This window comes from Bicyclus anynana, chromosome 26 (genome assembly GCF_947172395.1).
Source record: "Bicyclus anynana chromosome 26, ilBicAnyn1.1, whole genome shotgun sequence".
In the NCBI taxonomy this organism is placed as follows: domain Eukaryota; kingdom Metazoa; phylum Arthropoda; class Insecta; order Lepidoptera; family Nymphalidae; genus Bicyclus; species Bicyclus anynana.
The window spans coordinates 667,212-694,988 of record NC_069108.1 but is presented as its reverse complement, the minus strand read 5'-3'; the positions used below and the strand labels follow the sequence as shown (position 1 = coordinate 694,988).

Here is a 27,777-nt window from a genome sequence, read left to right as displayed (position 1 = left end):
AATTGGTTCAAGTCGGGAACCGAACCCTGGCCCTCCTTATAATAAATCAACGCGGAAATGACCGCAAGGTTCAAATAAACCTAATCCTACTTGAAGAATGCGTTGCCTCAATAGAGCTCTGTAGGTTATTAAATATATTAACTGGAGTCAATGACCGGTTCAAAGTTGTGTTAACGCAGTATTTTGAACTCTATTCATCCATGACGGTGGTTGGAGTTCTTTTTTTAATTTTAATAAAATCTTGTTAAATTTAGTTACTTGTAATGCTATTTTTTATAATTTAGCAAAAAAATAAACTAAAAAAACGTTTTGTAAAATCTATACGTATACCCAAATAAACCCAAAAATTTGTCCGTTTGTGCTGTGAAATTAACATTTATCCACTTTAAATGGATTCACTTTAAATAAAATTAATATAGGTACTCCAAAAAATCCAAGTTCCACCAAAATCCAACTTCACTTGGTTAATCTCTGAATGTAGACTGATTTTGATAGGACTTTCAGTATCAGATAGCTGATGTTATAAGAAACATAGGAACATGTATCCCAAAGGCTATATTTAACGCAGGCTATATTTTAAGGCAAAATCTTTACACGCAGGTGAAACTGCGGGGCGTACACAATTTTTAATAAAAAAAAAGTAACGATAACCATCTGGTTCTACACGATGTTATCGCAAACATAACGGTCAAATACTAATTAAATCTTATAACCGCAAAAAACTCGAACAAAAAGGGTCAACAGGTGTCTCTATCGTACGACCCAGGTTGGACAAGGACAGCGATAGGGTCATTTCTACCCCACACTGCCAGATTTGATATCAGGAAAACGAATTTTTTTTTATAAACAAATTATTTTTAAGCTCTATATAGTTTAACGGTGGGGTTGAGACTAAAGTCCGTTAAGTTCTAAGGTCAATCCCTTACAAAATCCATATTTGCCCGGGCTTCTCGATTAGCCTTAGAAACGTAGGTAGTAAATAATTATTAAAAGTTACAAAAAAAGGAGAAAGTTCTCAATTCGACTGTATATTTTATTATAAACAAGGTTGCTTATAAGAGTTGCTATGAAGCGCCTTTTGTAGCCTTTTTTCTGTATTATATTCTGTTTTATTGTTCGTTTCCTTGTTATATGGTATACCTAAATAAATGTTTTTTTTTAGTAGCTTACACTTGAAGTAAAAGTCATCATCATCATCATCATCATCATCATCATCATTTATATTACAAGGATAAGCAATTTATAAAAGGCTATCACAGAGTTGCTGCTGATAAAAGCTGTGATAGCTCTGTCTTTGATTCGGAGGGCTTAGGTTCGAATCAGGTCCGGGGCATGCACCTCCAACTTTTTAGAAATTAAGTATCACGTGTCTCAAACAGTGAACAAATAACACCGTAAGAAAACCTGCATTCCTGAGAATATTCTTAATTATCTACGTGTGTGAAGTCTGCCAATCCGCATTAGGCCAGTGGTGGACTATTAGCCTAACCCCTGAGAATTCTGAGAAGAGATACGTACTGAAAAGTGCGTCGAATATGAGCTGTTAATGATGAATCTTACAAATTGTAAAAATCTAGGACAAGAGACTGCCTCCATGATTTTACGAAGTAATGGGAAACAGTCAATCTCCCATAAAAATCACTTGATTTAACGCAAATTAAAATTCAAACTCCTTCCCATAAAATTCTCAGCTCAATCACAAAGGCGCATTGTTTCGTTCATTATGCAGATATAAATCAAGGAATTCCACCACTTTAACGGTCAGCCGATGGGAAACTGCACGTGTTACCCTCACGCCGCCATTTTGAAACATTCAAAACCCATTTGAACCCTATCACTGATATTTCAAGAGTTATTTTCGAATAAATCAAAAGATTGTAGGTGTCAAACAATTATCATCACTATATTAAAGAGCTTAAGAATTAATTTACTAAATCCATGGGTCTATTTAACCAAGGCTCAAGTTTAGTAGGGTTAAATGATTGGGTACTCTATGTTGAAGATGTGAAGAACTAATTTTCAGTGGCTTGGGGTGTGTTGCACCGAGGGTTGCTTTTAGAGGGTTGGGGGGGTTAAAGTGGTTTTTGATTTTAGTGAAGTTTAGAACTGTAACATGTCTAGCCTGGAGGCAGAGCACTATCGCATGTTGGAAGCTTTTATTTGAGTTGCTCTTTTAGTATTAAAAAAAAAAAAAGATTTATTTCAAGTAGGCTCAGTATACAAGCACTTTTGATACGTCAGTATCAGTAAAGATTCTACCACCGGTTCGGAAGGCAGATTCTGCTGAGAAGAAACCGGCAAGAAACTCAACAGTTGCTGTTTAAAAAAAAATCATACAGTATTATAATTTACAATTGATGACAACATTACAATTTCTTATAGTTTTACTTCCTGTGTGAAGGTGGAAGCTGATCCAACGGTCTCCAAGCAACTTTGTCATTAAGGAACTCATCGATGGTGTCGTAACCTCGACTAAGCAAATGTTTTTTAACACATTGCTTAAAGCTATGCATTGGCAGGTCCATCACAGTCTTGGGGATCTTGTTATAGAAGAGTACACCCAAACCTACAAAAGATTTTTTTATTCTTTGGAGACGATATGCAAAAATATCTAACTTATGCCCATGTTTAGAACTCCTTTTCGTTTGTACAAATTAATTATTCATCATCATCATTATAACCCATATACGGCTCACTGTTGAGCACTAGTCTTCTCTCAGAATTAGTCCACCACGCTGGCAGACTTCACACACGTTGTGATTTAAGAAAATTCTATGGTATGCAGGTTTCCTCACGATGTTTTTCCATCACCGCTTCTTCGCTGCGTGTTAAGGTGTATTTTATTTACCTTCGTATTCGCTACGTTTCGTTATCATATCGTTCGCTTATTTGACGTGATGGGTAGTTGCGACAGTGATTGTGCCATCATTTTGTGGTAGAGGAAACACCTCGAGCAGGTGCCAGGACTTGTGACCTTGGGGGTAGGTTTTAAAATCCATCAACACTCACCTTCCCTGCCCGATTAGTTCTCCATGCCCACACTAAACAACTTATGATAAACAACACAAAACAGTATCGCACAGAATCACTAACGCGACTAGCAGCGTGACGGTGTCTACGCTGCCTCACAAACAACTGAGCTCAAGTCATCATTTACCCTGTTATTTATACCAAAAAATTGTAACACTTAGATCTTTTAAACTATGCAACAGATTTTAATGCGTTTTGTATCAAACGATAACTTTGAAGAGGAAGGTTTATATAAAGAATGACGTGTTTCATAGATTCCACGCGGACGAAGCCGCGGGCGTCCGCTAGTTAATAATAAATCTCTCTTACTCGAAAATAAGGCGGATGAAGCCAAAAATAACAGCTAGATTAAATAAAATCTTACGATAGACTACTTTTATTCCAAACTAAACATTTTAAAAGACTTTCAGCGCCAAAGTAAATAGACAGAGTATTGGTTCATCAGATCTTTCTGCGACGACAGACGGACGGGAAACTTATGGGGAAGTTGGTTTATTTTGGATGGGAAATATTTTTGGGAGATTAAGAAAGAAAACAAAAATCTGTATCTAAATATTTGAAATTTAGAAAATACAAATTCGAGCCGGGATTCAAACCCAGGACCCTCTATTGAGATAAACTACCAACTGAGCCATAGATTCGTTAAATGAGCTTTAACTTTACCTCGAAAAAAGTATTATTTGGTGGGAAAAAAATTACAAATCAAGTTTCCGAGCTTATATTACACAAACAAACAAACTAACATAGCGCTGGGAGTACGAGATGAGATGATTAGCAGTGCAGCGATAACTGTTACTTCGACGGTTAAAATGTTGATGATTCAGTTATAACAGGTGGGTAACTCTGTACTATACTATACTCAGAGGCAAAATGATCCGCCCACTTTAATATACGCGAGCGATTAAAGTGGGCGGATGATTGTGCCTCTGAGTATAGCGGACCCGGTCAAGTTTCGCTTTGACTCATTCCCTACCCCTATCCTACCCTACCCCTGTATGCCCCAGACCGGATTCGAACATATGACCTCAATATCGAAGGCTGGGCTATAACAAGGCACTTAATGTAGCACATTTTTGTTTTTTGAAGTCGTTTATTTTTATTTTTTATTTTACTTTGTACCTTGTAAAATACATTCTAACATGTATGATTTGGGTTAAACCCAAGGTTATGCACGCCTGACTGGATTCATTAGGATTAAATATTTTTTGTCGTAACCCGAGAAGACGCTTCGGTCCGGAATTCGATCCCGGGTGAGGTAAAAAACGTATTAGGCGGGGGTCATTTCTACTCTAATGAGCTGAAGATAATTTTGTGTTTTATTTACATTCAATAGATTTATAATTTGACTAGTTGTTCCCTGTTGTTATACCCGTGGGAATCATCATCATTATCAACTCATATTCGGCTCACTTCTGAGCTCGAGTCTCCTCTCAGAGCGAGAGCAATCCGGATTGGCAGACATCACACACGCAAAGAATTAAGAAAATTCTCTGGTATACAGGTTTCCACACGATGTTTTTCCTTCACCGTTTGAAACACGTGAAATTTAATTATTTAAAATACCTACACACAACTGAAAAGTTGTATATGCATGCCCCGACCCCATTCGAACCCACACCCTCCGGAATCGGAGGCAAAGGTCATATCCACTGGGCTATCACGGCTCACAACTCCTTCACGGCTTTACATGATAAAGATTTAATGTAGCTTTTCCATTAAACTCCAGCCGCTCAGGGATTTCTGACAGCGTTTTGCGAATGGGACAAATAATTCAATGGGGTAGTTGACTTATATCAAATAGTACATGAAATAAGGGTCCGAATTAAATCGATTTTCCAAACGTCAAAAACGCTGCCGGCCATTTTGTGACGTCACAATGTAAACGTCAAACTAATTGTTAACGAATATTTTTGTCACTCCGTTTGTAAGGGATTTGTTATGTGACGTCATGAAACAGTTGAAGTATGGACCATCGTGGCCGACAAGCGTTTTGGCTCGCATTGTCAAAAATATATTTAAAAACTAAAATTTTCATGTCACGTCATAAAAAAATATGATTTTTTTTTCAATCTAATAGTACGATAATGAATTAAGATCATTAAAAAAAAGTGTCAACTAGCCTATTACCTCCTTTTTTGTTTTTCTCTGTCATGTTACATCGCTGACTTGTCAGAAACGCAATATCTGAGCGTAGGGAAAAAAAAATTAAATAGGCCTTGTAGTTTCAGAGACCTATTCGTAACAAACAAACAAAAATCTGATATTGCCCGTATAAAATTTTGGACGTAAATAAATCTTCTAAATAAATAAAATGAACATAGATGCACTTTATAACTGTTTAAATGGTGACAAAAAAAAACCCTCGCTGAGTGTGTTGTGAGCTCTTCTCGGACCACGGCGCGTTCGGAACCCTTGTAACTTTAATTTTAAGTTTCCGACTAATTATTATCTAATAACATTACCTTACTGACGCAACGTTTCAAATGTGTTTCAAAAATTATAGAATTTTGACATCTTTTTTGAAGGTGGGAATTGAATCTAGGACATCTCAGATTTCAAGCCACCGTACTTTTGTGTTATATAGGCTTTGCGGTGAAGGGTTAACCGCAAAAAGCCAAAAGGACTTAAAGGGTTTAAGCTTGGAAACCTTATAACGAAGAATCCGTACGATTTGACGAGGTTGACACCTTCGTTACTTTCAAAGTAACTGACTCTTTTGTCTAGTGGTTAGTACGTAGCGGTTATTAAGGTTTAGAGTTTAATTTTTTTTTTAATTCTTTTTTCATTCTTTACACCTTAGCCCTACGATCTCAATTCTCACCTGATGGTAAGTGATGATGCAGTCTAAGATGGAAGCGGGCTAACTTGTTAAAAGGAGGATGAAAATCCACACCGCTTTCGGTTTCTACTCGACATCGTCACAGTAGATATATTACAAGCAGTATAATAACTCGGCCATATTTTTGAAATAAATACCTACAGCCGCGCGCTCCGTAAACATGTGATAGGGCTGCCTGCCTCCAGCATTTTAATTACATTTGCCAACTTTGTGTTTCCATTTAGTTATGTGATTGTAAATATACTTTTTTTTAAATAAATAAATAAAATACTTTGTAAATTGTAGTAAAATAGGAAGTGATCAATAAAATGCGTGTTGTTTTTTGATTGGTAGATTTAAATAAGGCTGATACTAATCAATGATCTTGAAGGACCTTCATATATTTATTTTGGTGATGCCATCTATCTATTACCACCACACTAGGTGACCAAATAATAAAAAAATGGTCAAGTGCGTGTCGGGCCACGCGCAGTGTAGGGTTCCGTAGATTATGTTAGCACTTTAACCCCTTATGTAATGTACAAAAATACCGATAACGATACCCCCACACTATAGAATAGACGATAAAAAATTGACCCTGACTTGGCATGTAGGGAAGGAACTACAAAAAACAAATTGAGATTGACCGGGTTCGCTAGTAGTTTAATAAAAAAATCTGGATAGGTATATTGATATCAGCTGGCTCTTTACTTTTTTTATTCAAATACATTAAAGTATGAGCAACACAATAATGTTGTTAAATTCAAACAACTTCTTTACGTAACTTCTTTATTACCTTAAAATACAGGTATACAAAACATACATGTCATAAGATTTAAATCTATGTATTACATAATAATCAAAGAAAACAACCTAAATGAAGAAGTTAATAAATAATTATTTAATAATATTATATTAACGTTTACGTCATTTTACATATTTACACAATTTTATTATTTAAGCATTTATTTATATATATATTTATTAAATTATGCCTTTAGAATACAAAATATTAATCAAACTTTATAAAAATAATAACTTTTTTCCTAGTCGTCATAATTAAAAAATCCAATACACTGCGTTCGTCACCGCGGCACAGTCGCAACGGTCTTCACCCCACGATCACCCCACGTACGAGCTGTGTAGGTATAGCTCGCGTTTCGACCTTTAGTATGAAGTCCGTACCGGAACACTAAATCGCTTGGCGGTAATTCTAACAAAAACATTTTTTAAGTGATAACTACTTCGTATCGCTCGTTATCAACCCATATTTGGCTCACTGCTGAGCTCGAGTCTCCTCTCAGAATGAAAGGGCTTAGGCCAATAGTCCACCACACTGACCCAATGTGAATTGGCAGACTTCACACACGCAGAGAATTAAGAAAATTCTCTGATATGCAGGTTTCCTCACGATGTTTACCTTCACCGGTTGAAACACGTGATATTTAATTTCTTAAAATGCACACAACTGAAGAGTTGCCCCGGACTGAATTCGAAACCACGCCCTCCGGAATCGGAGGCAGAAGTTATATCCACTGGGCTATCACGGCTCATAACTACTTAAGGGAAGGTACACTTGGACTTCCAAACGCTCGAACCGCCAGCATCGATAATGACATTACATCTAATTGTACAGACAAATGCACAAATAACATTACTGTTCATCTAAATACCATAAATTCATGAAGTCATTCGAAGCTCGTAAATAAGTTCGATCTATTTAACAAGGTTAACTTGTGGCGGCGTATGTACAGTTAAGTAGACTTAACTTTACGACGTATAGCAATGCAATTGTACATTTTTTATATTTTTTTTAATTCAGGTTTTATGTAAAAGGACATACAACCTGAATTAAAAATATTATAATGACATAACCTTACATTATTTGTAGCTCACCCATTTCTAAAACGTTGTTCTACTATATTTCTCGTCCCGATAATTACAATAGTTTCTACAATTATCATAGATAAACGGACCTTACAAATAGTATAAGAACTAATTTTGTGTTATGACACTTCATATCATCTTTTTAAACGTTTAGTAATTGTATTCACTGTACCAAAATCTGGTTTTGTACTTTCACTATACCAACATCTCGGTTTACACTTTTGTTTGATAAAAACTAAATACCAAAAAATTCAAGTATATACATTAATTAATCGTATCTACACAAGCATTCGACAGTGTTGATCAGAATATTTTATCGGAACGGTTAAATCATAATGTATTAGTCAACGCTCGGTTAAAAAGGCGTTTATCTTGAATTTATGATCTAACATTTTTTAACCGTGGTCACAATTTAAAATCTTCTGCTCGTATGATTTATTCGATGGGAGTACGACAGGGTGTTTTATTAGGAACTATACTTTACTATATTTAGTATCTACGTGAAAGCTTCTAATAAGAAAACCTTTTGAGTTAAAGCCTCTTGTAGCCCCGAGTCGCTTGGCAGTAACTTTTGCATGTGCATGTGGTATGTGGTTAGTCACTATCGAAGCAAACAGAAGAGGTAAATTATTTACTAACTCAGTGTCGTTCAGTGGATGGATAAAGTCAACCAAACCTGTTTAATAATATTAGGTACGTTTTACATTGCAACTTTACAAAAAAATATATACGAGGCATATCTTCGATAAAAAGCATTAAACGTCAAACTGGAGCAAGTGCTGGTACCTAAGTTTGATTTTCAGCTAATATCAATTACATAAAGCCGCATCGTCAAAAATTAGAATCCAACTAAATCATAATTTAATTCAAAGCCAAATTATTTTCTCCATCCACGTTCTAAAGGTATTTTTTCTATGATTTATCGTTTTGGGGTGCGCCAAGGCACCTCACCCGGGCCTTTATTGTTAATTATAGATAGCGATGACTTACTAACTAATTGTGGGCGGGTTTTATGTGATCTTTATCTAAATTGGTTGGGTTACCAATGACTTCGGATGTGGTGGGAATTTGAGGTAACATTAAGAGATTGGAGATATTGTTTTTTTTTACAGGAACTAAGATTTCGATGAAAAGATTTTTATACTAGTCAGAAAGTATTATTGAAGTGAAAATTTCTTTACGGGCGTTGTGCGATGTTTTTTTTATTTGTGTGTGAATTTAATTTTTTTACAAATCCCGCAGGAATAAAATATGCATTATTTCAAGATAAAAAGGAACTAGTTCCTCAATAACCTATACTATCACCCAGTGAAAGTCCCATTTAAATTAGTCCAGCCGTTCCAACGAGTAGCCCGGTAAATAGACAAGACATACAACATTTATATCGTTTTGTTATGATGTAAATAATTATAAGGACATAAAAAAACAGTTATTTCGAAATCACAGACAGATACTCCGATTTTATTATGTATTGATTTTTCTCTTTTTAATACATTTTATGATCTTTTTGAACCTATTCCAAACGGTAGTACACGTAAAAAACCAACATAACTTATTGGACGGAAGCTAACTATGGATTGTTCTCCATAATTGGTTACTGTACTAACTTACTCATTTTAGGAGCATGGGTTGACGAACTTTAATCTACACTAATATTATAAAACTGAAGAGTTTGTTTGTTTGTTTGATTGAACCCGCTAATCTCAGAAACTACTAATCCGATTTGAAAAATTCTTTCAGTGTTAGATAGCCCATTTATCGAGGAAGGCTATAGGCTATATATTATCCTCGTATTCCTACGGAAACGGGAACCACGCGGGTAACCGTGCGGCGTCAGCTAGTCCTTCATAAAATGAGGTAGATCTGGGTATCGCAGTCATGGAATGTCACATTCCCAATAAAATGTCCTACCAAATATTGACACGTCGAACCGGAAAGTGTATTGTGCACCGAATGTCGATACGGAGGGCAAACAGCGGCTGATAAACCCGACCCTGGGTCTAAGGCGCCGAACACACGAGCCACGCCCGCCTTGTGGCGTACACAGGGTATTTGACTAGGGTAGACAGTATAAACACAAAATGAAAAATTGAACAAAAGAGAACAAGAAAGAGAGATCGCTTCTGCTGTCAGTTTCGCATCTCGCAACTTCAGTCCCGTCGTGACCACGATCCATGCAACTGGGTCGAAATATCGATAATAAAAATCTCGTCGTTTTATCGTGGTATGTACCCGTTTAAATAACATTCATAATGAACAACCACGAAATAAGTTTAAAATCATTAATAGTAGGGTAGTTGATTCATATCGAATTTAATATGATCATAATCATTATCAACCTATATTAGGCTCACTGTTGAGCTCGAGTCTTCTCTCAGAATGAAATGGGTTAGACCAATAGTCCACCACACTGGCCCAATTCGGTTTGGCAGACTGAAAAATTCCCATTTTGTATACTTTTTATGTTTAGTGCCTACCCTACTTAAGAGTCTTGTGCAAGCCATCGATTGTGGCTCGTATGCGTGAAACCTTACTACAGCGACAACCAAAAAATATTCTCTCAGGTCAGAATCATATGCCAAGAGCCCGCTAGCTGATTACCCAGGGGACAGAAATTAACAAAAAATATGGGAAAAAAGAAACCTAGGACTGCACGTCAAAAGTTACTTTTTTTATTATTATGAAAGACTAGCAGACGCCCCGCGGTTCCAACCGTGTAGATTCTGTTCCCGTAGGAATACGGGGACAAAATATAACTTCTGTTACTCGACAAAGATTTAGCTTTCTAACGATGCAATATTTTTTAAAATCGGTCAAGTAAATTTTAATTTTAATCCTAATAAACAAAAGTCTAATCTTATATCTTTATAGCTTTTTACCTATATTACTTTAGATCACTTAATGATTTCTTAACGTGTTGTCCGGGACACAGAGTGTAACACCGATAACTCCGGGCTGATTGCACTGAGAGTTACACAAAGAAAATTCTAATCGGGACTCGAACCCAGGACTTCGTGATCCGAAGCATAGACTAACAATTACATATACATATAACATTGAACTAAAATGGTACTAAAAATATAACATTGGACTAAAATGGGACTAAAAAGGCAAATATGGGGGATCGAATAACATCTCATTCACTATAAAAACAAATATCATCACTATTCATGATATTAAAATGTACAAACAAACAGGAATTGTGACAGCTGTCTCTTAGACTATGCAGTGTCATCGGTCAATATTGACCTGTCATGTCGAACGACTCAGAAATATTGATGTCTCACTTCTTTTTGGATTTTAGGGTTCCGTGGAAGATAAACAACAGTTATGGGTTTTTCCACAATCTTTTATTTTTTTTTATCTTATAAATGTTTTAGTGTTTGTTTGCTACGCTTATGTGGCTTAGCCGCTGAATCAATTTCAAAATTTCTTTCACCAATGGAAAGCTACTTTATCAGCGAATAACATAACCTTGTTTTATACCCGAAAATCGAAAGATTATTTCATCTGCTTGAAATTCAGTTTTGCACAAATCCTACGGAAGCCAGGGTAAATTCTGTCCTCATCATCATCATTATCAACCTAATCGGCTCACTGCTGAGCTCGAGTCTCCTTTCAGTCTTGTTGCTGAGAACACAAGAACACACATGTAGTCCGGATTTTAAGAGTAACAACTCTTAAAATCCGGACTACTTGTACAAGTATACATAATAATGATTTAATCAATTAATTAATTAATTGATATCATGTACTAAATTCATCGTGACGTCGTCATCAACCCATATTCGGCTCACTGCTGAGCACGAGTCTCCTCTCATAATGAGAGGGGTTAGGCCAATAGTCCACCACGCTGGCCCAATGCGGATTCGCAGACTTCACACACGCAGAGAATTGGGATAATTCTCTGGTATACAGGTTTCCTCACTATGTTTTCCTTCACCGTTTGAGACACGTGATATTTAATTTCTTAAAATTCACACAACTGAAAAGTTGGAGGTGCATGCCCCGGACCGGATTCGAACCCACACCCTCCGGAATCGGAGGCAGAGGTCATATCCACTGGGCTATCAGGGCTCAATTGTGACGTGCCTATATTATATTCGTATATAATGAGATCTTCCTCCTTTTCGAAAGTAGGCTAATATAATTAAATTTTCAATATAGATAAAACACACAGACAGTTGTAAACCAGTTACAAACAATCAGTGTAATTAATAACGTCTGTTGATTACGACATAATTAATGATCCAACTACTGCAGTTATATTGAAATTAATTCGTTTGAGCAATGACTTATTGATGTATGGTCATTTGGCTTATCTGCTATGTACGTCATAGCCCAGAATATGACCGCTGCTTTTGATGCAGAGGGCGTAGGTTCGAATCCGGTCCGGGGCATGCAACTTTTCAGTCCATTTTAATAAGATTAAGAAATTAAATATCACATGACACAAACGGTGAAGGAAAAACTTCGTTAGGAAACATATACATAAGTAACAATTTTTATCCCCGTACTTCTACTACTTAACTTTTTATACTTCACAAGTTAGCCCTTGACTACAATCTCACCTGATGGTAAGTGATAGAAGCGGGCTAACTTGTTAGGAGGATGAAAATCCACACCCCTTTCGGTTTCTACATGACATCGTACCTACCGGAACGCTAAATCGCTTGGCGATAAGTCTTTGCCGGGACCAATTAAGAAAACCTCAATCGGCTCTCCCGGGAATCGAACCTAGGACCTCCATCTTGTAAATCCACCGTGCATACCACTGCGCCACGAAGGCCGTCAAAAGCGAACCGAATTCGGCTCACCGTTGAGCACAAGTCTCCTCTCAGAATGAGAGGGGTTAGGCCAATAGTGCACCACGCAGGCCCAATGCGAATTGGCAGACTTCACAAGCAGAGAATTGAGAAAATTCTCAGGTATGCAGGTTTTCTCACGATGTTTTTCGTTTGAGACACGTGATATTTATTTTCTTAAAATGCACATAGCTATAAAGCTTTTTTTTATTTTTTTTATAAGGAATAAGTTCGCGCTTGACCACGATATCACCTGATGGTAAGTGTAGATGTGGCCTAAGGTGGAACGTGCTTGTCTAGAAGATGCCTATTCACTCTCGTCTTAAAGATGCCGGTTGTAAGATTTAGGAAATAGTGACTTTGGGAGAGAGTTACATATCCTAGCCGCTTCCTATGAGTTGGAGGTGCATGCTGCGATTCAAACCTACGCCCTCCGAATCGAATACAGAGGTCACATCCACTGAGCTGCCACTGCTCTCTAATTATTACTTACTAGCTGACGCCGCGCGATTTTACCCGCGTAGTTCCCGTTCCCGTAGGAATACGGGGATAATATATAGCCTATAGCCTTCCTCGATAAATGGGCTATCTAACACTGAAAGAATTTTCCAAATCGGACCAGTAGTTGCTGAGATTAGCGCGTTCAAACAAACAAACTCTTCAGCTTCATAATATTAGTATAGACTAGCTGACGCCGCGCGATTTTACCCGCGTAATTCCCGTTCCCGTAGGAATACGGGAATAAAATATAGTCTATAGCCTTCCTTGATAGATGGGCTATTTAACACTGAAAGAATTTTCCAAATCGGACCAGTAGTTCCTGAGATTAGCGCGTTCAATCAAACAAACTCTTCAGCTTGATAATATTAGTATAGATTCAAAAAATCTGCAGTCACGAAGATTCGCATCTGACAATCAGCTGCTGAATCTTAGTTGACGTAACTCATTCAAGTTTATCAATTGAGTTGACGGCGCGAATTAATTTACGGCCCCCGGGGTCGCGGGTTCCATTCCCGGTCGTGTACTTATCGTGATACTCCTGTTTATTTGAGAAACTCATTATCATTTCATAATTATGAAGGCGATATTTTACTTTTAACTACTAATCGAGTAAGTTTTGATCGGATGGATTGGTAGAGGGGATGAATGAAATAGAACATTATTAAACTCAAGCTTTTAGTAAAGTCTTATTATAGTGTTAGTGAGTATATAAATGATAAATAAAAAATTTAATAAAAAAAATACAACCGACTTCAAAACCTAAAAACGTGCCCACTAAACTAAAAAGCGAAAAATAACATCACAATATGTTCTACCTGCTGATCAGTATGAAGGCGGTGCTAAGCCATGAAATTGTAGTGCTTAAAAGTACTAAATGGAAAAGTTTACGAACACACTAGACATCCATATAATTTTCGAAAGTTCCCCTCAATTTCTCCAGGATTCCATCATCAGATCTTCACATGATGGCAATGGGACCAAATGGGGACTTATACCATTTCAAACAAAAAAAGAATTTTAGAAATCGGTCCAGGCGTCTTTGAGTAATCGGTGTACATACATATAAAAAAAATACCGACCGAATTGCGAACCTCCTCCTTTTTGAAGTCCGGTTAAAAAGCTTGGTGCTAAACTGTATTATACGTCTGTGTGCATAGTTTTAAATAAGTTTGTAAAATGGTGGTAAACAAAAAAATAAACTTTGGCTGAGTTTGTTGTGGGCTCTTCTCGGACCGAGGCGCGTTTGGAACCCTTGTAACTTTAATTTTAATCTATTATTACCACCATTAGATTAAATTAAAAATTGACATATACCTGACCTTTCAAAAGTGCTTGTAAACTAAGCCTAATTGAAATAAAAGAATTTTGAATTTTTTGCAGCAACAGCGTGGTGACCCCAAGCTATATATCTCCCTGTAAGGAGTGATTCTGTAGTGTGTCAAAATAGGCTAATTAAAATTGAAACCCCCCGAATGTCATGAAATTATTAATTACACACTCGATCAAGTCATCAATATTCTCTTTCAGTGCGCTTTCATTTGAGACCCCACTCGAGTAGATTTGCAGACATTCGGTTGTTCTTCTCCACTTTCAACCCCCACAACTTTTAAACGGCTCAACCGATTTTCATGAAACATGTCTTAGAACACTCGCACATAAGTCACCTATAATACAAAAAACATTAAATTGAAATCGCTTCATCCGTTTGGGAGCTATGGTGCCATAGACAGACAGACACGTCAAACTTATTAAAACCCTCTTTTCGCGACAGGGCTTAAAAATGTGAACTTTATTTATTACCGACGTCACTTTAGAATTTTATATTTTCTTAAGTAATTGGTTCAGCTCGGAAAACTTCGCGATATCTTTTCGTCGAAAATTCCTCAGTGCCTGAAGACAAAGGTCTTCGAACAGTGCGTGTTGCCAGTGATGACCTATGGTTCCGAGACTTGGTCGCTAACTATGGGCCTCATAAGAAGGCTCAGGTGGTGGACTAAGTCCTAAACTCTCTTATTCTGAGAGGAGACTCGTGCTCAATTGTGAGCTTAATATGGGTTGTTATGATGATGATGACATGAATATATCTAACCTCTGTCTTTTTCGAGGGTAAGTAATATTTTTCGAAATGTGGAAAATATTCTTAAAAAAACCTTGTCGTTAAAATAAAAAAAAAATACTTTTTTAGAAAAATCAATGAATCATTTTTATAGCGTCTAAGGATCAGCCTGTATATAAATTAGTAATTATTGCGGACACCCCGTAGGGTTGGGTTATTAAAGGCTATAAAATATATTTCATCGCCCATTACTTAATGATCTAAATTAAAATCAGGGTGGTATTGCCTTCACCTGGGTTTATGGTCATTGCTTTGAGCCCTGGACGCTGATATAGGGTTTTGGGTTTGGGTTATATCATCATTATAAGCCGTTGGACATTCATCGGACATTGGGTTCTTGTAAGGTCAACCATCCAATTGACGGCCTCCGTGGCGCAGTGGTATGCGCGGTGGATTTACAAGACGGAGGTCCTGGGTTCGATCCCCGGCTGGGCAGATTAAAATTTTCTTAATTTGTCCAGGTCTCGCTGGTGGGAGGCTTCGGCCGTGGCTAGTTACCACCCTACCGACAAAGACGTGCCGCCAAGCGATTTAGCGTTCCGGTACGATACTGAGTAGAAACCGAAAAGGGGTGGGGATTTTCATCCTCCTCCTTACAATTTAGCCCGCTTCCATCTTAGACTGCATCATCACTTACCAATAGGTGAGATTGTAGTTAAGGGCTAACATGTAAAGAATAAAAAAAAAAAAAAAAAACCAGCGACTTCCTGTTACAACTGGATGTCATCGATCGATCGACTATTGGCCTCTTTTTCTGTGAGGAGACTCTAGCTCAGCAGTGAGCCGAATATGAGTTGATAATGATAATGATGATTATAGTTTTTACATTTGCTGAACACACAACTCGACTTTGTAGATGATATTCAGGTATTATTTGTATAAATAACGTTCGTTGGCACAATTAACATTAACATTAACAGTATTTAATATCATTGTATGTACATAACAACCCATATTCGGCTCACTGTTAAGCACGAGTCTCCTCTCAAAATGTGGAGGGTTAGGCCAATAATCCACCACGCTGGCGCAATGCGGATTGGCAGACTTCACACACGCAGAGAATTAAGAAAATTCTCTGGTATGCAGGTTTCCTCACGATGTTTTCCTTCACCGTTTGAGACACGTGATATTCAATTTCTTAAAATGCACACAACTGAAGAGTTGGAGGTGCATGCTCCGGACCGGATTCGAATCTACGCCCTCCGAAGGCAGAGGTCATATCCACTGGGCTATCACGGCTTTAGTGCTGTACGTATAGGTGATCCTAATTCGAGCTAAGCGTGTCTGGTGAAGCTAATATTGATGTTGCAGTTGTAACAACAATTAGTGCAACACGCGCCGTGTGCAGATAGCGCGCTAGTGATGTGCTTGCGATATCGATTAAGTAAATAATTTAATATTTGTTTTAAAAAAATTAAAAATCAAAATAAGCTCTTTAAATCTTAATTAACTGCCTCGTTGGTGTTCTACCCGCGGATGACGAGAATCTAAGTTCGAGTCCTAGATCAGGCTGTGAACAAAGATTTTATACTCTTAGTTAATTCACTTGCGCGTCGGAACTGAGACGAACACAGGCGCTTATTTGTCTAAATTTCGCATAGTAAACAACGAAAGTTATTTAAACAAATAATACTTTACGTGTAAAAACTATATATACCTACATAAATTATTGTGCATGTCAGCGCTCAGTGGAGTAACTAAATTCGGATTACTTTTTGCGTTGATTTTGTAAGCACGTAACATGTCTAATAGTAGAAAATATCGTTTTCTGCCAAATATTGACCTATTCTTTATAAAATAATGATCAATTATAAACTCTCAGAACGAAGTAAACAATATTCTTCTTTAAAAAAAATTATCAATATAAATTCTCAGCCCGGAGTTAAGAAGTGGTCCATACAATCAGTGTTTTTTTCAAAGCGCATGATGAGTCGGTTTTGGTTACTATCAATAATAGTCGTTAGGCTTAGTCTTAGTCCACCAACCGCATTGCAGCAGCGTGGTGGGTCTAAGCTCCATATCCCCTCTTTTACACGGTGGGGGACCTAGTTAAGTAGTTGATAAAATAGGCTGTTAATAATATTATAGTCTTTTAAACATGATCAATACTCTCTTTTGCTCTTAACTACAATAATCCAGCCGAAATCGAACACGAATCCTTTCGACTTCGTACCCAACTTTTAACAATTGAGCTATTGAGGTTTTATATATTTGTACCTACTCGTTATTGAAGCTTGCACTCATGCATTATGCATGTACATCATAATCAATCAACGTATGACAGAATATCGATAACGTTTGAGAGACATCACTACGCGCTGACGCTGCGGCGTGAAGATAACCTGTTCAAATAGTGATGCGCATTCAATCTACATAAATTATCGATTAAGGCGCTTGCTCAAATACTGATAATAGTACAAGAGCTAGCACAATTAAATTGAAAATAAAAAAATTGTATTTTTTTTGAGTAGGCTTATATTACAATCCATATGAGAGGAGTTAGGCCATATAGTCCACCACGCCGGCCTAATGCGGATTGGCAGACTTCACAGACGTAGAAAATTAAGAAAATTCTCAGCTTTCCTCACGATGTTTTCCTTCACCGTTTGAGACACGTGATATTTAATTTCTTAAAATGCACACAACTGAAAAGTGAGAGGTGCATGCTCCGGACCGGATTCGAACCCACACCCTCCGGAATCGGAGGCAGAGGTAATTTTTGATTGTCAATTTTTAAATATTCGATAGAAGCAGGCTTTACTTTGCGGAAGTTCATCATGATTATATATGTCAATTTTTAGGCTGGTGGGAGGCTTAGGCCGTGGCTAGTTACCATCCTACCGACAAAGACGTACCGCCAAGCGATTTAGCGTTCCGGTACGATGTCGTCTAGAAACCAAAAAAAGGGGTGTGGATTTTCAACCAACACCTAACAAGTTAGCCCGCTTCCATTTTATATTGAATCTTCACTTACCATCAAGTGAGATTGTAGTCAAGGGCGAACTTGTAACCGGTTCGGAAGGCTGGTTCTGCTGAGAGGAAACCGGCAAGAAACTCAACAGTTGCTTTTTTTAAAAAATCATACAGTATTATAATTTACAATTTCTTATAGTTTTACTTTTTGTGTGAAGGTGGAATCTGATCCAAAGGTCTCCAATGGACTCGCGTGATTTTAGTTGATATATTGCTCGAATTGCTCTTTTTTGAAGTACAAATATAGATTGTATATCGGCAGCCTTGCTCCACAATAAAATACCGTAAGACATTACGCTGTGAAAGTACGCAAAATAAACAAGTCTAGCTGTATCAACATCAGTAAACTGTCTTATTTTTCTCACTGCAAATGCCGCTGAGCTAAGTTTACCACACAGTTTTTCTATATGAGCACCCCACTGAAGTTTACAATCAAAGGTCACTCCCAGGAAAACTGTGGAACTCTCATATAATTTTCACAATGTTCATTTACCTGCTGAAATCGTCCCACCGTCTCTTCGCTTATGTAGTACGTGTATGTCGCCACGGGGAGAGTGGGAGGGTCTAATGGAGTTCCATATAACTTTGTGGTTTATGTTTTAGTTAAAGCGATCGCTATGTTTATTGCCAATAAAAGTTTAACGGCCAATTTTGACTGAATCTTTGTATAATTTAATGTAATGGTTATTTTTTAATCGACTTCATTGTATAAGGGCTAAAAAATGATGAAAAAAAAACAAAAAAAAAAATATTTTTTTTATATTTCGGTTAGAAAAATATTGGTTACGCAGTTCTCCTATGAGTGGACTCGTCAACATAAATTATGGGAAATACTATATTAAAAAAAATGTATCTACATTCTACAGCTACTACTAAATATTTTTTTGGAAAAAAAAGAAAAGCCTAATATTACATAGACCAACCCAGGAATCGAACCCAAAACATCCATACACAAAGACCAAGAATGTAGTAAAGCTTTTAGCCAACCAACATTTTGTTATCACCATCCAAAACTTCCTATAGATAAATTCCAAGCTTGAAAGAGCTAAAACTTTGTCAATCTAGGTGTAATTTCCTGTCTAGACTTCAGACGCTGTTTAGATCTAGAATAAATAAGGCTATTATAGAAGCATCGAGTTTTTGAAGATATTTCAAATACAAATACTTCTTGATATATACAAAATAGGTAGACTTAATTTCCTCCTTTTTTTGAAAGGTTAAAAATCAAGTCCGTGACAGCCTTGTTAAGAGTGTGCAATATGTAATTTGGTGGTTACAAATGGTTCTGGATCTCAGATTCTGGAAAAGTTAGGAGCCTGATATTTGGGTAAATGATATTTCAGTGTTAGCTTCGTTATGACTATACAAAATACACAAGTTGTAAAACTTTTCTCGATAGATTATTTTTTTGAAAAATACATGTTTTGCTCACATTTTGCTTTCAATCTCAGGAAAAGCAAACTTATTTTCTTAAATTTTTGTTTTGTATAGAAAATTAGGTATATAACTTGAACATGGCCATTTTGTTTTTCGTTATGTTGTTTAGTTTACTTGCAGTTAGGTAAAAGTAGCCGAATTATGTATGTATGAAGTAATTTCACTCACGTGAAAGTCATAATTCGGCGTCTCGTTTGCGCTTCGAATTTTATCCATATCATACCGACGCGCTGCGCGCTCTTAAAAGCCTTATGCACGCCACAGAGGACAACGTATAGCGGGGTGGTAACATAACTTTCCCACGTATATTATCAGTTAACAAATATCATGATAAGATATACTATTTACATACAAACATGCGAATATTTTGATTCATTGACTAGTGTCAATAAAGAACAGATCGATCTAACGACGTGGTCGTGGTCTCAAAACTAATGGGCGCGCGCACTATACTTAAGGGCGCTTACTTACTTACTTTAAGTATAGCTTCCCCTCCCCCCCTATATAGATACCGTCCAACCAAAACTCGGGTTTTACGCCCCCCCCCCCCCACCTGGCGTGATCGTGGCAATCGCTGTTTGTGGTGGTTAGTGCGCTTGCGATCGGCATGATGTCATGCATATAGCGACCAACACACGTTCACCGGACGTCATTTTTTTCGTCAGTCCAGTAGTTTTGAATTTATTCGTAACATACAAAAATACTTTCGTTCTACAAGCCTAAATAAAAAAAAAACAAATGGGTACATATATAAAGAAAGTCGTGCTATTCTATTTATAACTCAAGAACGGCTGGACTGATTTGGCTGAAAATTGATGGAGAGGTAGCTTAGAATCAGGAGACGGACATACAATACTTAGGGTAGGATAGGGGTAGGTTAGAGGTACGTTGGGGGAGGGTTTTATGCGGAAGAAATCGATTTTAGATGTGCTGTTATGACCTAACAAATGAACTAACTAAAAATGGCTATGTAGTTAGTCTGCACGCCATAGAAGTAGGTGCGAGAGGATTACCAGCAAAATCTCTCTATAACTTGCTTAAAGACCTTGGTCTCTCTAGAAGTGCTGCTAGTAATAAAGCTGCTCTGATAGGATCTTACCAAATTTGGCGGCAGGGAGAACAACACGAGCAGAGAACGGGGAGTGTTGATCGATCGTCAAGGAATTCCTTAACCCTACATCCTATAGTCACAAGTCCGAGACTTTGCTTGGAGTTTTTCTCTCTACCACGCGATGGACCCGGCACCCGCACGGTGAATCCATGGAATGCTAAGATATTCGTCTCATGTCTAAGAGTACTTATATGTTGCCGTGAACTAAATTCAATCAAATATTAAGATCAAAGATCAATTCTGAAATTAGGTAGGTAGGAGATCTATATATACGTACATACTTTAGTTGGAGCCCATTTAAACTATTCCATGCATTTAGCCCGCATGAAGCGAAAGTTTGAAACGAGATTCGAGAATGGTATAATAAAATTATTTTATCATAAATAGATGAAAATTCATAAATTTTTAACTCCCTTACATTTTTTAATACATGAACTATAAACATAAACGCACAAATAACAAAGATATTTGTAATTTTGTTTGAACGAAACGAACGATCAGCGAATCAACGACGTCATTAATTCGTGCCATTTTGTATGGGGCGTTTTTCAGGGAACCGCGGCAGCGCCGCAAATCAGACCCTTTAAATCCCTGTAGCTCCGAAAGTAATGATCGCAGATACCCTGTTACTTCTACAAAATTGCTTTACTATTAGCATACTCTTAATTTATATACAACTAGCGGACGCCCGCGACTTCGTCCGCGTGTATATTAATATAAACTTTCAATCTCCATTTCACTTTAGGGGTTGAATTAAAAAAAAAAATTGAATCACGTTATATTTCGTATTTTTTCAAGACTTATAAATAAATTTTTAAAACTGTAATTCTAAAAATTAAGGACTTTCCATACAAACCCTGTTTCACCCCCTTCTATTTTTATTTTAGGGTCAAAAAGTACTCTATGTTTTCCAAGACCCCATATACCGTTATACTAAAACTCATCTCGATCGGTTCAGCCGTTTAGCCGTGAAAAGGTAACAGACAGACAGACAGACTTACTTTCGCATTTATAATATTAGTATGAATTTAAAAAACTGTCATCATCCCTATTGAAAATAATACCTCACATACCTAAGCCACATACGCTTATCCTTCTATTGACAATAGAGATTATGACAGTTTGTTAAATTGTATATAAATTAAGAGTATGCTAATAGTAAAGCAATTTTGTAAAAGTAACAGGGTATCTGCGATCACACTTTCGGAGCTACAGGGATTTAAATGGTCAGGATCCCTGAAAAACACCCCATACAAAATGGCACGAACTAATGACGTCGTAGGTAATGTAATGATCGTTAGATTTGTAATTGCTTTCAAACAAAATTACTAATATCTTTGTTATTTGTGCGTTTATGTTTATAGTTTTTTTATTAAAAAATGTCACATTTAATGTAAGCAAGCTAAAACTGTATGAATTTTCAGCTAATTACGATAATTTTTTTTTGAAAGATTTTGAAATTTTATAATCTCATTTATTTTGCAAATATTCAGACAATTTTTTCTTCTTATGTATAAATTAGTTAAAATTGACCTTATTTACCCGAATGTATCATAAAAATCAATATATTCAAACCTAATCCCCATTATATTGATTGTGCATCAGGCAGTCAGATATGCTACACTGTATCTCCATATTCCTACGTGGGTGGAACCGCGAAGTTCTGCTAGTCTTTTATGAAATTCCGAAGATCTGGTCACACACTAAATTCCAAAAATTCGCCCTTCCAAGGTTGGTCACTAATGGGATTATATACAAGCAATAAACAATAATATAATCTTATTACGCGCCTTGATGGGTTTCCCGGTTATTCCGTTTAATTTTTAACCGACTTCAAAAACAATGTATAACAAAAGAAATAGTGGTAACTGAAGAGATGGGAATGATCAAAAAAAGAAAATATCAGGACCAGAATGTATAATAAAAACAAAATAGAACCAAGTGGAACTCCTCGGAGAAGGCCTTTGTCTTTGTAAGATAAGCTGTGACTATTGGATGAGCGGACGGCGTCTAGCTAAATATAAGTCCGTACTCCATACTTTCGAAAGTTCAATTCGAAAACAGATTTGGCAGTAAACAACATTTTTTGGCTTAAACACGGCAGTTTTCTGCCAAAAATCTGAACAATATGTCCAAATGGAATTAATGTTCATAAACAATTTGTGACTTCTGAAATTAGGTTATCAGGGTTGCGGAGCAGGGCAGGACCGATGTTCGAGTCCCGAGTCAAGAATTTTTTTTCCACATCACACTCTTAAAGAGCTTGGCTAAGCAAGTCTCAATTTTATTTTCACTACAGATTGAACGCATAGTTCTCGTCCCCGTGGGAATACGGGGATAAAATATCGCCTATGTTACTCGCTGAAGATTTAGTTTATAAGCTTTATAATGTTAAAAAATAATTAAAGTAGATCGACTAGTTTTTGAGTTTTTCGTAAGAGACAAGCAAAAAATCAAATCTTACCTCTTTATCATATTAGTCTAGAATTTAGATAATAGGTACAGTTCCAACCGAATTTTCAGCGGCCAATCTCATGCTGAGATTAACCATTTAAGAAGGAGATATTGTATAAACACTTGTGCACTCTCTATTCCCTCCCATTCATAGTAAACAGGACGGCAGACTGACAAATCTGATGAAGGATCAGACAGAACCAACTTTACGTGCTCTCTGAGGCAAGGGAGTGGACCTGCCATCACAGATTAATCAATAATATACAGATGGAGCATACGGAACACGACGGTGTCGTAGCCGCTCCAAATACAAAATTCAAAAAGTAGTACATTCTCGATTATTTTAAAAACTATTCACAAAAACTAAAGAAATAGGTAAGATGGAGTATTTTTTGTTGGTAATTATTGATTTATTATATTATTTAACGTAGGTAATTGTTTTTAGTGTTAAATTTTTAAATACAAATTATGAAAAAAGTTTGTATATGCCAAGGAGACGCGGGACGTTTGTTTTTCATAATGGGTTTGACCGGCTTCAGTACGTCGCTTGTAAAGACTCTGGTTACTCTGTACCTGCCACTAACTTCCCAACTCCAGGCTGATAATAAGTAAGACAAATCTCAACGATGTATTTCTTTTGTTGACTAGACTCGAGATCGAACCCTGTACCTCCTTGTTCGAAGCTGAACCTGCTAACCACAGGATGGGATACATATTATATTGAATAGTGAGTTGTACTATTAATTTTTATTTATATGGTGTCTAAATGTTTAAATGATTGCATAGTAGTCAAGTAGGAACTGTGATTTCGATCAAAAATTTAGGAATCTGAACTCTTATAAAACACAACAAATCAAATGGCGGTTTTTATAGAGAAAATAGTCTGGCAAAAACATAATTAATTAGTTGCTATAGTTATTTCATTCTTAAAAATAAAATTAACCTACCTATTATTTAAAATGTAGAACATAACGCATAGAATTTAAATTTAAAAAGTACAGTTAGATTTTAAAATGGCTGTAATCTTTTTTTTTAATTTCAAATTATACCAGGGTTGTCATAGTTAACAAAAAATTCCACTTTTCATAGGTAATCAATAATGATTGACTTGTCAAAAAAATACATCAGTACGTCAAACTAACGATTTAGATAGGCAAAGATCGGTATCCATACGTCCTGTAGAAAAAAAATGCAAACAAAATAAACTCCCCCTTCAATTCAAGGAACCTTTATATTAATATTTTGACAACGCTAAAAGCACGAACGTAGCTACGCCGCGGTATTTAATTAAAGCCTTCGAATAAGTTCAATTGGAAACCATTAGAGGCAATAAAAATATCACTCACCATTCAGGAAATAGGCGAAAAGAGGTCTCAGTTGTAGCTTAATCACAATAAACACTTGTAAAACACTAGAAACTCACAAAATACGTGTGATGGCACGGAACCGACGGCGTCCGACGCACAACTTTCTCGAGTAAAAGCTGATCGCGAACTGGGGGCAGGAATTTTGTTTTGTCGAGACTTTGGGAGCCCGGTGTGGCCCACTCGTAAGCGATCATTACCACTTGTAATTACCCCTAAACTAAATCTGTGTTTTTTGGAAATAAAACTTCTTTACGCACGCTTGACTTGGGGAGAGTAATTGTGAATACATTATGAAAAGTGTTTTCGGGTGAGGCAGACGGATGTTAAAATAGAGAGAGCTAAAGAAGTTTTACTTCAGTCATGTGGTTGTGCTGGTGTGGTTTTCTTTGGATATAATTATTACAAAATATCTAGCAATTATATATGACTGCCATTTTACTTTTCTATCCTACTAGAACAGTATGATTTTCTAAATTAAAACTACTACTACTTTATAGTATTAATATTGATAATATTATTCTCTCATTATTTATTTTACTGACATTTTGCTCTGACATAAATATCAAATTATATCTGTTAATAACTTATTATGAGTAATCAATAATTCATATACTGTACATATTATCGAACTTGCCATTTCTGTGGCTAGTATATCAAAAACTTGGTCAATTTTTCAACCTAGTTTGATATAAATTCAGTAAGTTTTGTCGGTGTGAAGTAAACGGAAAAAAAGAAAAATAAAGCATATGCAATGGCATGTATTACAAAAACGACCCTGTTTTTATTTATAAATAACTAGCGGACGCTCGCGACTTTGACCGTGTGAAATTTAGTTTTTCACAAATCCCTGGGGAACCATGGATTTTTCTGGGATGAAAAGCCTATGTGTTAATCCAGAGTAAAATCTATTTCCATTCTAAATTTCAGTCAAATAAACATCCAAACAAACATCCATACAAACTTTCGCGATTATAATATTAGTAGGAAGTAGGACTAGTGGAACCTAGGTAGGAATCACTACAAATAGGCTGATTTTAATTTTAAAATCACATGTATTAAAAGAGGACGCCCGCGACTTCATACGCGTGAAATTCCGTTTCCTGTAGCCTAATTTTTTCTCCATAACTTCCTCTATCTTCCGGTGAAGGTCCCATTAAAATCAGTTCAGCCGTCCCAGAGATATGAAAACAAACAAAAAGACAGACAAATACTTTAAAAAATATTGATGATTTTAGTATCTTGAAAAAACAAAGTTAAATTGAATTCACAGACAGATACTTAAATTTTAATTATATGTATTGATTATTATGTTACATTAACGTGCTTATGACGAAAATAAATGCTTATAATATTTTACCCCAAATTAGGGGAAGCAATAAAGCACAGCAACACAAAAAGCGATACCTGTATACCGCACACAGGCGCGCGCCTTTCACAAGGAGTCGTGTTACATCAAAGGGCGCTACACACACACGCGCGCTAGAGCGGGACGGGGACAGTGCACTCTGTCACTCATCAAACGGGTTCTGAGTTCGATTCTCGGTGTTAGGAAATGTTTCCGGACGTGATTGCTTGCAATTGGTAAACGAAAGAAAATACCTAAATTTTTAACGTACGTAATTGTATGTATATGGTTTTTATATTAAGTAGTCCTTAGACATTATAAACATCATCATCATCACATCAGCCGATGGACGTCCACTGCAGGACATAGGCCTTTTGTAGGCACTTCCAGCCAGCGAATGTTTGCGACTCGCTTGATGTCGTCAGTCCACCTGGTGGGGGGTCGGCCAACACTGCGCTTTCTAGTGCGGGGTCGCCATTCCAGCACTTTGGGGCCCCAACGTCCATCGGCTCTTTGAACTATGTGCCCCGCCCATTGCCACTCGAAAGCGCAATGTTGGTCGACACCGAGCATCAAGATCAAACTTTGATCTTGATTTTGAAACAATTTTCAAGAATTTTTGAGTACATGTTTAATTAAAAAAAAAATCCGTTGAGTAAGTAGTTTTTAAATGAAATCGTAACAAACAAACAAAATAAACAAAGCCTAAAATCCAATCATCATCATCATCATTATCAACCCATATTCGGCTCACTGCTGAGCTCGAGTCTCCGCTCAGAATGAGAGGGGTTAAGCGATCAGTCCACTACGCTGGCACAATGCAGATTGGCAGACTTCACACACACAGAAAATTATGAAAATTCTCTGGTATGCAGGTTTCCTCACGATGTTTTTCCTTCACCGTTTGAGACACGTGATATTTAATTTCTTAAAAGTGCATTTAGTCTAATCGAACCCACACCCTCCGGAATCGGAGTCTGAGGTCATATCCACTGGGCTATCACGGTTCTTTTGAAATCTAATATTTACTACAAAAGCTGATATTTAGATTGGACTATATTTTGCATCTGTTGTTTCTCTTAACTTATTTATTTATCATTAATGGTAGGCGTACACATAACCGAATACTACTTAAAGGACGCATCGCAATTGATGCGATGTAGTGTATTCTTTAAATAGAAAGTCATAAAAATACACTTACTGATCCGTATCGCACAGATCGCATTTAAAAAAAATTAAAAATCCGTTTGATGCGATGCGTCCGATACGTACGGTGCGGATATGTGGATGCCTATATTCAATAGATAGGTATTATGTAAATATTTTATATTATTGAGAAATTATACATTAAGAAACTTATAGGCTAACTTATCCTAATTACTATAAAAATAATGTCCACGTGGAATGGTGGCAAGAATACTGGCTGCATTTCGTTGAACAGCCAGGCTGATCCTTTGCGCAAAATTAAGCAAGCCCTTCTGTCAACAGTCGAGGCAACTAGCCACGGTAATTTTTTTTTGGCACTGCGACTCCATGGCAAAAGGTACAAATATGTAATTCTCTGTCAGAGAGGCATACTTGAGCCATTTACCGGTTTCTCTTAACTTATTCTCATTAAAGGCGTCCACATAACCGCATTCTACGTACGTACGTCCAAGACGTATCGCGTTTGATGCGATGTAATAATATAAAATATTCTTATTATATCGAAAGGATAAATATTCTTAATATATCGAACGTATCGCATCGAACAGATTTTATCTATCGTAAAACTAAAAATCAGTTTAATGCGATGCTTCAGATACGTACGATGCGGATATGTGGACGCCTACCACCGATCTCCTATTACATTAAATCTACTATATAAAAATAAGTCGGGTTTTTCTTTCTGACGCTATAAATCCAGAACGCACGAACCGATTTCCACAGTTTT

At 36.8% G+C, this 27,777-nt stretch overlaps 1 protein-coding gene across 2 annotated transcripts in view; it reads right to left on the bottom strand.

Annotated features, from left to right (window-relative positions):
- Positions 1 to 24,616, bottom strand: part of LOC112045687 (protein slit) — a 142,527-nt gene extending 117,911 nt beyond the window's left edge. For both annotated transcript variants that reach the window (XM_052889563.1, XM_052889564.1), the window contains exon 1: positions 24,479 to 24,616. The gene's annotated coding sequence lies outside the window, so the exon portion shown is untranslated. The remainder of the gene's footprint in view (positions 1 to 24,478) is intronic.
- Positions 24,617 to 27,777: the final 3,161 nt, after the last annotated feature.